The sequence below is a fragment of the Chiloscyllium punctatum genome, chromosome 15 (assembly GCF_047496795.1).
Source record: "Chiloscyllium punctatum isolate Juve2018m chromosome 15, sChiPun1.3, whole genome shotgun sequence".
Classification (NCBI taxonomy): domain Eukaryota; kingdom Metazoa; phylum Chordata; class Chondrichthyes; order Orectolobiformes; family Hemiscylliidae; genus Chiloscyllium; species Chiloscyllium punctatum.
The window spans coordinates 85,876,232-85,887,634 of record NC_092753.1 but is presented as its reverse complement, the minus strand read 5'-3'; the positions used below and the strand labels follow the sequence as shown (position 1 = coordinate 85,887,634).

The 11,403-nt window shown below is 43.9% G+C and overlaps 1 protein-coding gene across 6 annotated transcripts in view; it reads left to right on the top strand.

The window, feature by feature from the left end:
• The first annotated feature begins 685 nt into the window (after nucleotides 1-685).
• prdm15 (PR domain containing 15) overlaps nucleotides 686-11,403 on the top strand; it is an 80,461-nt gene continuing 69,743 nt past the window's right edge. For 2 of the 6 annotated variants that reach the window (XM_072585718.1, XM_072585713.1), the window contains exon 1: nucleotides 686-1,308. The gene's annotated coding sequence lies outside the window, so the exon portion shown is untranslated. Of the gene's footprint in view, nucleotides 1,309-1,572; nucleotides 1,592-11,403 lie in introns of those variants that run through there. The other 4 variants (XM_072585716.1, XM_072585715.1, XM_072585717.1 and 1 more) reach the window with 3 other exon arrangements.

The window sequence follows — 11,403 nt, the reverse complement described above, 5'->3', positions numbered from 1 at the left end:
TCTCTTGCCACTGATTTGTCTGAACTACTGAGTATTTCCAGGATTTTCTGTTTTTTTGTAAATTTCAGCTGTAAAATGTCAGAAGTATTTTGCTTTCGTTTCAGCTTTTTCCAGCACCCTCCCAGTAGTGGCTGAATGAAGTCTGGCAGGACTACATTTCATAATATCCTCACCCCATGAATTTCACAAGTCTTGGATCTAAATCTCAGAATTCCCCATCCGTTTCAATTTAAAAAAAAGCTCAAGGGTGGCCAACCTAGCATGGGAAAATTTAGCCCCAGACCTGGACACGTCTTAACGATTGATAAAGGGCAGACAGAGGCTATTCCACTCAGCTTGTCCTAGCCAGTTCTCCAACTGAGAAACACTGACACAAACTATTGAAGGTGGCAGGGGTGGTTGAGAGAAAGCTGCGGAGTCAAGAGGCCCTAGTTTTCTGGTCCCATTCTCTCTCGGGGTGTGCAATAACATGAACAGGTTGAATAAAATAAATACAGATCCTGGGTTTTAGAGGTAACACAGAGTACAAAAACAAGGAAGTTATAGTGAACCCGAACACAGGTTCAGCCTCATCTGGAGCAGTATCCAATTCCAGGCCACATTTTAGGAAAGATGTGAAGTCTTTGGTGAGGGGTGCAGAAACCATTTGTAAGTTACAGGGATGAGAGACTACAGTTCTGAGGAGATACAAGGAAGCATTTTCTTTGCATTCAAAAGCATGAGGAGACTGGATAAAGTAGACGGGATAAGGCTGTTCAAATTGATGAAAGACTCAAGATTTAAAAGAAATGACAGAAGTACAGTTTTCCACATGCAGTGGCTGGGATCTGGAATGCGCTGCCTGTGTGGGTACAGATTCATCTGGGGCTTTGAACAGGACAATTGTGTGAAGAGAGAGAAACGAGTCGAGTTTGGATTGCTCTTGCCGACAAATTGGCAGAGCGGGGCTCAGAGGCCTGTTTGTAAAAGCCATTCCAGAGTTGGATCAACAGCAAGCTGGAGGAGGGGGGGCTGAGGGGAGTTGTAGTCCGCTTAACCGCGGGATGATACTCTCCCTGCGCACGGAAAGACTACAAACCCCAGCAGGCGGCACGATAAGGCTCTGCTTTTGGTGGGGGGAGGAAAATAGGGAAAAAAAAGGCAAGTCAGGCTTCCGCTCCTGCGCAATTGGGGGCGGCCGGGAACCCGGAGTGAGGATTCACCAGACTCGAACCTGCAAAATAATCAGAGAGAGAGAGAGAGAGAGACAGAAAAAAGCGGGGGGCAAAACCCGGCGCGGCGCGGCCCGGCTCCGGGCCCCGGAGGGAGGTATGTTTTTTGCGGTAGGAGTGAAGGTGAAGCGGAGTGAAGGTGGAGGGTGAGAGAGGGGGGTACCAGGGGGAGGAGGGTTGCGGACCGAGGGGTAATCTCCGATGGGAAGAGGTTGCAATCCGCCGCTGGTTACATTCTGTAAGGTAGCAGCGGGATCGATACAATGTTTCCATTCCGGCCGCCATTCCGCCTGTTCTTTGTTACAATGTTGCACATGGATCGCTCTTAAAACCCGGCTCCACATCGGCAGCGGCCGCATGGATCGGCAGGGGATCCGCTGGTGAGCGAGCCCCCGGACTCTACCACAGACAAGAGAACATACACACCAGAAACCCAGTCCACACCACCTCTCCCTGCAGAAATCAGTAACCATCATTATAAATGGGGCAGTCTTTTATTATTTTCGAATCCGCATCATTTTATATCAAAATGCTTGCACCTAATTGGGACTACCCACCTCCTTCAAATTTTTGATTCAAAGTCTGTATTGTTTTGGCTTGCAATTCTTGTTTTGCTTTTAGTGTGTAAAATGTTTGCAAGTTTTCTGAACTCATCACGATATTTTCCCGGACTTGGGTTAAGGTTTGGGAAATGTTGTTGCTGTGGACTTGAGCTGGATTGGCTGTGGTCAAAATTAGATTGAAGGTCTGGACTGTGTGCAGTTGCAATGTTGGATATGACCTTGTCGGCTCTATCAAAGTGGGACATCACTGAAATTTATGGTGGTGTGATTTTTTTTTCACTATAATGAGAGTTGTTAATAGGATTAAACCTGCCAAATGAGTCTCCGGCAGATTCAATCAAGCCTTTTATCTAGGCCTCAGCCTTTTTTTTGCTACACATTGCTCAGTAGGTCATCTGTGGGATCTTGTATTCTCTAAAATTCAACTTAATTTTATTTTAACCACTGTGAGTATGACTGTGCAAGGTCACTGGTGTTACAGGTAGATTCAGGGCTGTTCATATTCACCAGTATCACAGTTTTATATGTGTGTGCCTTGTCTGGTGCAGAACCGTATTGGAATCAAGAATCTTATGAGACTTGTTTGATAATGTAGGAGTGCAAGCTTTTGAGTGCATCTCCATATCAAACTATTTGATGTATTTCATTTTGAATTGTAAGCTAATGTGTCTTGAAAATGATTTGACTTTTGCAGCACACAAATTGCATGTGGAATGGTGGGTCACATATGAGGTTTGACAGCTTAAGTTAATGTAATGTTTTGGGCCCACCTTTTATTTATTCTTTGTGATTTGGCATCACCAGCAAAGCCAGCATTTGTCCAACCGTAATTGCTATTTCAGAGGGCAGTTAAGAGTAAACCATATTACTGTGAATCAGACTGGGTAAGGATGATAGTAGACCAGGTGGGTGTTTTACATGGTTTCATGATTGCCATAAGTAAGATTAGCTTCAGTTCCAGAGCTTATTAATTGAATTTACATCCTACCAGCTGCTGTAGTGTGATTTCAAACCATGTCCCCAGAGCGTTAGCTTGGATTCTCTGGTTTGCAAATCCACTTTGCTACCATCTGTGTCAGGCTATCCACCAGTTACAGTGGTGGATAGATAAATAAGGGGAGTACACACAGCAGGAACCTTTGAATGACCGTCTAGTTCTTTGAAATAATTTGAAAGGTTGTTGAACGAAAGAAAGAAAAAACATGGCAAAGGTTAGTGGTAAGGCAGAAGATTGGAGAAGTTGTAAAAAAAACAGCAAAAGGTGACCAAAAAATAAGAGAGAGATAATAAATTTTATGGGTAAACTGGCAAGTTATATCAAAATAGAGCTTTATGTCTATAAAGAGGAGGAAAGGCCAAAGTGAATGTAAGCCTCTTAAATGATGAGGCTGGGAAATAATATATGGGAGAGAAAATGGCCGAGGAATTGAATAAATACTTTACATTAGTCTTTATGATTCAAAACACTCATACCATTTCAAAAATACAAATAGAGAATTGGGGTGAGGTAATATGTACATTAACTGACACTAGAGGATATGAGGTGGGGAAATACCAAGAGAATGAAGGACAGTGCGTCCCCTGGACCTGATGGTTTGCATCCTAGGATTTTAAAGGAGCTACAGAGATAGTGGGTGCATTTGGTTATAATCTTCCAAGAATGTTCATATTCTGGAATAGCCCCAGAAAGTGCAAGATGTAACACCTTTATTCAAAAAGGGAAAGGAAGAAAAAAAAAAGGTTACCATAGTCCAGTTAGCTTAAATCTGTCATTGGGACTGTGTTAGAGTCTACTATAAAGGGTATAATTGCAGGCGACTTAGAAATACGTAAGAAATCTAGCAGAGGCTGCCTGGCGACGTGAAGGGCAAATGATGCCTAAATAATGTATTAGACTTCTTCAAGGAGCTAACAAACAGTATAGAAAAAGGGGAACCAGTAGATGTAATGTATTTGGATTTCCAAAATGTGCTTGATAAGCTACCTCATATAAAGTTATTTAATAAAATAAGAACTAATGGTGTAGGGGCAAATATTGACCTGGATAGCAGATTGAATAACTAAGAGAAGGTTGACAATGAGATGAGAATGAAGACATTTGCAGTGTATGTTAACAGCATGGATGTGGCAAGTTGAATAAACCATAGCCAAGTTTGTAGATAATGTTGGAAATGGGTGGAAAATACAGTAGGGAAATATGAATATGCCCATTAGCAGGAAGCATAGAGGAACTGAATTTTATTTAAATGGAGCAAGACTGCAGAAAACTATAGCACAGAGGGATTTGGGAGGCCTAATGCATGAATCACAAAAAGTGAGCATATATGTGCACATAATAGGGAAGGCAACAGACTGTTGGCCTTTATTTCTAAGGGAATGGAGTATAAAAGCAGGGAGGTTTAGCTAAAACTGTACAAGATGTTAGTCAGTCGATTTCTGGAATTTCTGTGAACAGTTTTGGGCCCTTATCTGAGGAACGATATACTGGCATTGGAGGCAGTCCGAAGAACATTCACTGGGTTGACCCTGGGTATGGAACGAATTTCTAATGAGTAGATTGGGCCTGTACCCGTTGGAATTTGGAAGAATGAGAGATGACCTTATTGAAACGTCCAGGACTCTGAGGGGGCTTTCCCAAACAAATGCTGAGAGGTTATTTCTTTTGTGGGAGAGTCTAAGACCCCAGGTAGTGTAACCTTAGAATAACGTTTGAGAGTGTGATGTACAGCTGGTCAGGAAGCATCCAAGGAGCAGGAGAATCGATGTTTTGGGCATAAGCTCTTCATCAAGAATGAAGCTTGTGGACCAAGGGGGCTGAGAGATAAATGGGAGGGGTTGGGGTTGGGGCTGGGGGAAAAGTAGATGAAGGTGAGGGGGAACGTGATAGGCAGGAGAGGAGGGTGGAGTGGATAGTTGGGAAGGAAGATAGACAAGTAGGACAGGTCAAGAGGGCGGCGTTGAGTTGGAAGGTTGGATCTGGGATACGGTGGCGGGGAGGGGAAATGAGGAAACTGGTGAAATCCACATTGATTCCACGTGGTTGTAGGATCCCAAGGGAGAAGATGAGGTGTGGGGGTGGATTCCTCCAGGGGGTGGATGGTAAGGGTTTGGCAAAGGAGGAGGCCCAAGACCTCCAAATACTTGGGGGCGAAGAGTTAAAGTGTTCAGCCACGCGACAGTGGGGTTGATTTGTGCGTGTGTCCTGGATATTTTCTCTGAAGCATTCTACAAGTAGGCGTCCTTTCTCCCAGTGTAGAGGAGACCATTACCAGGAGCAATAAATACAGTCAGTGATGTGTATGGAAGTGCAGATAAATCTCCGACGGATGTGGAAAGCTCCTTTGGGGCCTTGGACAGAGGTGAGGTGGTGGGGGGGGGAAGATATGTGTGCAGGTTTTGCAATTCTTGCGGTGGCAGGGAAGGTCCTGGGAGGGGAGGGTAGTTTGGTGGACCTGACACGTTTCCCTGGCCCCCAATGTCTCATCTTCACCATGGACATCCAGTCCCTATACATATCTATCCGCCATGACAAAGGCCTTCAAGCCCTCCATTTCTTCCCCTTCAGACATCCCCACCTGTATCCTTCCAATGACCCTCTTATTCATTTGGCTGAACTGGTCCTAATCCTCAATAATTTCTCCTATGAATCCTCCCACTTCTTCCAGACCAAAGGGGTAGCCATGGGCACCCACATGGGCCCCAGCTATGCCTGTCTCTTCATCGGGTACATGGAACAGTCTATATCTTCCACAACTATACTGGAACCATTCCCCACCTTTTTTTTTGCTACATTTATGACTGTATTGGCGCCATCTTGTGCTCCCACAAGGAAGTTGAACAGTTCATCAGCTCCTCCCACTCGTTCCACCCTGATCTTAAGTTCACCTGGACTCTCTCTGACACCTCCCTCCCCTTCCTGGACCTCTCCATCTCCATCAACACGGACATCTTCTACAAACCCACTGACTCCCACAGTTACATGGACTACACCTCCTCCCACCCTGCCCTCTGTAAAATCATTATCCCTTATTCACAATTCCTCTGCCTTCACCGCATCTGCTCCCAGGAGGGCCAGTTCCACCACAGAACACACCAGATGGCCGCCTCCTTCAAAGACTGCATTTTCCCCTCCTACATGTTCAATGATGTCCTCCAGCACATCTCATCCACTTCCTGTACCTTCGCCCTTGAACCCCACCTGTCCAACCGCATCAAGGACAGAATCTTACCCAGTCCCCACCTTCCACCCCATTAACCTTTGGATACATCGCATCATCCTCTGCCAATTACACCACCTACAAACAGACCATACTACCAGTGATATACTTCCCTTCACACCCCTATCTGCGTTCCTTAAAGACTGTTCCCTCTGAGACTCTCTTGTCAGGTCCATGCCTCCCACCAACCCATCCTCCCCTCCCAACGCCTTCCCCTGCTACCACAAGAATTGCAAAACCTATGCCCATCCCTCACCTCTTGTCTAGTGCCCCAAAAGAACCTTCCACATCTGTCAGAGATATACCTGCACATCCACACGTCATTTGCTATATCTGTTGCACCCGATGTAGTCTCCTCTTCAGTGGGGAGACTGGATGCCTACTAGTCGAACACTTCAGAGAACATTTTTGGGACATGCACAAAGCAACCTCATTCCCTCTTGGCCGAACACTTTAACTTCCTCCTCCCACCCACTCCAGGACATGCTGGACCTGGGCCTCCTCCATCACCACACCCTTACCACCCGCTGCCTGGAGGAAGAATGCATTATCTTCTGCCTTGGGACCCTCTAACCACCGATTTCACCAGTTTCCTCATTTCCCCTCCCCCACCTTATCTCAGTTCCAAGACTCCAACTTGGCACCGTCCTCTTGACCTGTGCATCTTCCTTCCCACCCATCCACTCCAGCCTCCTCTCTGACCTATAACCTTCACCTCCATCTACCTATTGCGCTCTCAGCTACCTTCCCCCCAGCCCTACCAACGCCACCACCCCGCCCCCCCCTCCATTTATCTCTCAGACCCCTTGGCCCACAGGCCTCATTCTTGATTGAAGGGCTTATGCCCAAAATGTTGATTCGCTTGCTCCTCTGATGCTACCTGACTTGCTGTGCTTTTCTAGCACCACACTCTCGACTCTGATCTTCAGCATCTGAAGTCCTCACTTTCCCCTCAGAATAAGGGTTGTCAAGTCAGATGAAGGTTTTTTTTTCTTACAATAGTGAATCTGTTGAATCCTTTATTGCAGAGGCTGAATTATTGAATATATTCAAGGCTGAGGTAGACAGACTCCTTCATCAGTAAGGGAAAGGCAGGAAAGTGGAGTTGAAGCATAACCGATCAGCCATGACCACCTTGAACAGAAATTGTTAGAGAAACTCGGCAGATGTGGCAGCATCTATGGAGAGAAAGCAGAGTTAATGTTTCAAGTCCAGTGACCTGTCTGACGAAAGGTGACTGGACTTAATGTTAACTCTGTTTTCTCTCTACAGATGGTGCCAAACTTGCTGCGTTTCTCCAGCAATTTCTGTTTTTTGTTTCAGATTTCCAGCATCCACAGTTCTTTATTTTTATGATTTTATTGAATGGTGGAGCAAACTTAATGGGTCAAATAGCATGCTTCTGCTCCTAGGTCTGATGGTTTAAATAGTTAAAAATCACACAACACCAAGCTATAGTCCAATAGGTTTATTTGGAAGCACTAGCTTTCGAGCGCTGCTTCATCAGGTGGTTGTCAACTACCTGATCAGGGAGCAGCATTCCGAAAGCTAGTGCTTCCATATAAACCTGCTGGACTATAACCTGGTGTTGTGTGATTTTTAACATGGTCCACCCCAGTCCAGCACCCGCATCTCCAAATCGTGGCTTAAATAGTGCCATTCATCACCCATGATATCCCTCAGGTCTTTACAACTGACTAAACTATTGAAGTTGAATCACTGTTGTAACACAAGACATAATAACTTTGCTTGTTGCAGCTCCCCCCCCCCCCCCCCCCCCGGAATGAAATAAATAAAATCATCTGCTTTTAAACAAAGTACAGTTGTGTTCATTCAAAACATTAACTCAGTTTCATTTCCACTCCTGAGTTTCCATTTTTATTTCAGACCCTTGGCATCTTTAGTTATTTGCTGAAAATGTGTTGCTGGAAAAGCACAGCAGGATCAGGCAGCATCCAAGGAACAGGAGCATCGACGTTTCGGGCATCCGCCCTTCTTCAGGAATGAGGCTCATTCCTGAAGAAGGGCTGATGCCCGAAACATTGATGCTCCTGTTCCTTGGATGCTGCCTGACCTGCTGCACTTTTCCAGCAACACATTTTCAGCTCTGATCTCCAGCATCTGCAGTCCTCACTTTCTCCATCTTCAGTTATTTGTTTCTTTTTGCTGTTTTTAAGTGTTGATGGAGGGAATGTTATTGAGCAGGAAGAAATATGCAAATATGAACATCAGTTGGCCATTTAGGGTCTTTAACCTGCTCCCCTATTCAATGAGATCTTGACTGATCCGTATCCTGTTTGCATTTACCCAGAATCCCTGGATACCTTTGGCATGATCAAATTTTAACTTTACAAATGATCTTGCCTCAATTACATTAGGGAAGGGAGCTTGAAATATCTATACCCTTTTGCATACAGAAATATTTCATTGGCCAAAGATCTGGCTCTAATGTTTAGGCTATTCTTCCTATTTGTAGACTGCCCAACCAGAAATAAGAGTTTCTCTCTCACTGTTCCTCTTAATATCTGGTAAACTTCAATCTCTTCCTAATGTTCCAGAGCATATAAAGTCTATTTCTTAGTATCTAATATTTTAAACCCTAGTTTAAGGCATGGAATCCATGAATCATTCCAGAAAGTCAGTGGTGCACATCTGGAGGGCCACAATGCTATGGGTTGGTTTATCGAGGGTTTTGTCCTGTCTCATTTTAGTCTTCAATACAAAAAAGGCTAACGTTGCATTAGCCCTTTAGATTATTTTCTGGAACTGATTGTGACAGTTTAGTTATTGATTTCCTTGATCATGAAGTGTCACGGTACTGTTAAGGACTGTTAACATTTAAAAAGAAATCCAAGCACCAATTTAATGCTGAATTTTAAACAGGAACAAATTGTTATATATAAAAAAATTAAATGCAACCAATTAAATAGTAGAACTGTTTTATTAAGAAGTGAGCTTTACTTCTTAACCTCCCACATCCCCAAAGAATTAGACTTTATGTTCAAGTTATTTACTTCTCTTCGCACCTACTGAAAGGTATGCCACAGTCCTCTGGGCTTTACTTTAAATCTCAGTTCCAGATACCTGCTGCTTGTTTAATACCTCAGCCCCTCATTTTTGTCAATGCTTCCCAGCAAATGCTATTGATTGCTTACTTTTCCACAAGACCCTGTGAGGATTACTGATGATGCCATTCTAAACTATTCCCATGGTCTGTATCCCTCTTCCTGCCTGTTCATGTGTCTAAGTGCCTTGTAAACATTGCTAACGTATCTGCTTCTACCACCTCCCTGGCAGCATGTTCCAGGCACCTATCACCCTCTGTGTAAAAAAAGCGCATTTCCTTTAAACTTTTCCCATCTCACCTTAAACCTGTGCTCCCTATTATTTGACATTTCTATCTTGAGAAAAAGACACTTCTATCAGATCGCTCCTCACCCTCCAATGCTCTCGTGAAAACAATCCCAAGTTTGTCCAACCTCTCCTTATAGTTAATGTAGGCAACAAGCTGGTAAACCTCTTTTGCAACCACTCCGAAGCCTCCAACTTCCCTCCTATAGCGTATTGACCAGAACTGCACACAATAGTCTGACAGTGGTCTAACTAAAGTTTTATACTGCTGCAACATTGCTTGCAAAATTTACACTCTATGCCTCGACCAATGAAGGCAAGCAAGCACCTTTACCACTGCAACCACTTGTGTCGCCACTTTCAGGGAGCTATGGACTTGCACCCCAAGATCTCTCTAGATATAGAGTCATAGAAATATACAGCCCCAGTCTATTCAACCTCTCTCTGTAGCTCAAATCCTCCAACCCTGGCAACATCCTTGTAAATTTTTTCTGAACCCTTTAAAGATGCACAACATCCTTCCAATAGGAAGGAGACTAGAATTGCGCGCAATATCCCACAAGTGGCCTGACCAATGTCCTCTCAATATGACCTCTCAATTCCTGTACTCAATACTCTGACCAATAAAGATCAATACTATTAAGGGTACTTCCATTTACTAATACTTTTCTCTTGCATTTGACTTCCCAAAATGCATCAACTCTCACTTGTCCAGATTATCACTTTCCAACTGATTTATATCTGATCTGTGTTCTTTGATAACCTTCCTCACTATACACAGCTGCACCTATTTTCATGTCATCTGCAAACTTACTAATCTGACCATGTATATTTTCATCAATGCAAGCAAAATGATTCCATCACTAATCCTTGTGGAACACTGCTGGTCACAGACCAATGTCAGAAAATCACCCCTCCAAAACTATCCTCTGTCTTCTATGACCAAGCCAATTTTGTATCCAACTTGTCAACTCATTATGGATGCCATGTGACCTAATTTTCTAGACCAGCCTACCATGAGGGATCTTGTTAAACCCTTTAGTAAAGTCCACATAGTCAACATCCATTGCCCTGTGACCCCAAGACCTCCTCACATAAAGCCATCCTGACCATCCCCAATTAAGTCCATTCCTCTCCAAGTAGGAGTAAATCCTGTCCTTAAGAATCTTCTTCAATAATTTCCCTACCACTGATAAATGGCTCACTGGCGTATATTTGCTTCGATTATCCCTCCTGCCCTTCTTAAACAAAGAAGCAACATTAGCTATTCTCCAGTCTTTTGTGACAAGATACAAAGATCTCTGTCACGGCTCCAGCAATCTCCTCTCTTGCCTCCTTCAGTACCATGGGATAGAGGTCATCGAGCCTTAGGGTCTCGTGTACCTTAATGTTTTCAAGATACCTGACACCATCTCCTCCTTAATATCAACATATCTCAGAGTACCAACAGGCCCTCCCAAATCTTATCATCCATACCCTTCTCCTTGGTGAATACCAATGTGAAGTGTGGTTACGGACCTCATCGACTTCTGGCTTCATGCATAAATTCCTTCTTTTGTCCCTGAGCGAACCTATCCTTTCACTAGCTACCCTCTTGCTGTTAATGTACATATAAAATGCCTTAGGATTTTCCTTAATCCTAAATGTCAGGGGTGTTTCGTGGCCCATTGTAGCCCTCCTAATTTCTTGTTTAAGTTGTTTTCTGCTTTCTTGTTGGATTTCAGTTTCCTAAACTGTCCGTGTGCTTCCTTTTCCTTTTTGACTATCCTTTCTCTTGTCATCTAAGGTTCACAAATCTTGCCATTGGTATTTTTAATTCTCACATGAACATGCTGATGCCGAACTGTGATCAGCTCGCCGTTAAAAGACTCCTGCCTATTCTCAAATAACTCCCCAATCTAAATACTCCAGTTCCTACCTAATATTGTTGTTTTAGCCTTCCCCCCAGTTGAGCACTTTCACCTGAGGACCAGTCTTATCCTTATCTGTGACGATCTTAAAATATATGGAATTACGGTCCCTGTTCCCAAAATGCTCCCCCACAGAGATTCCAATCAACTC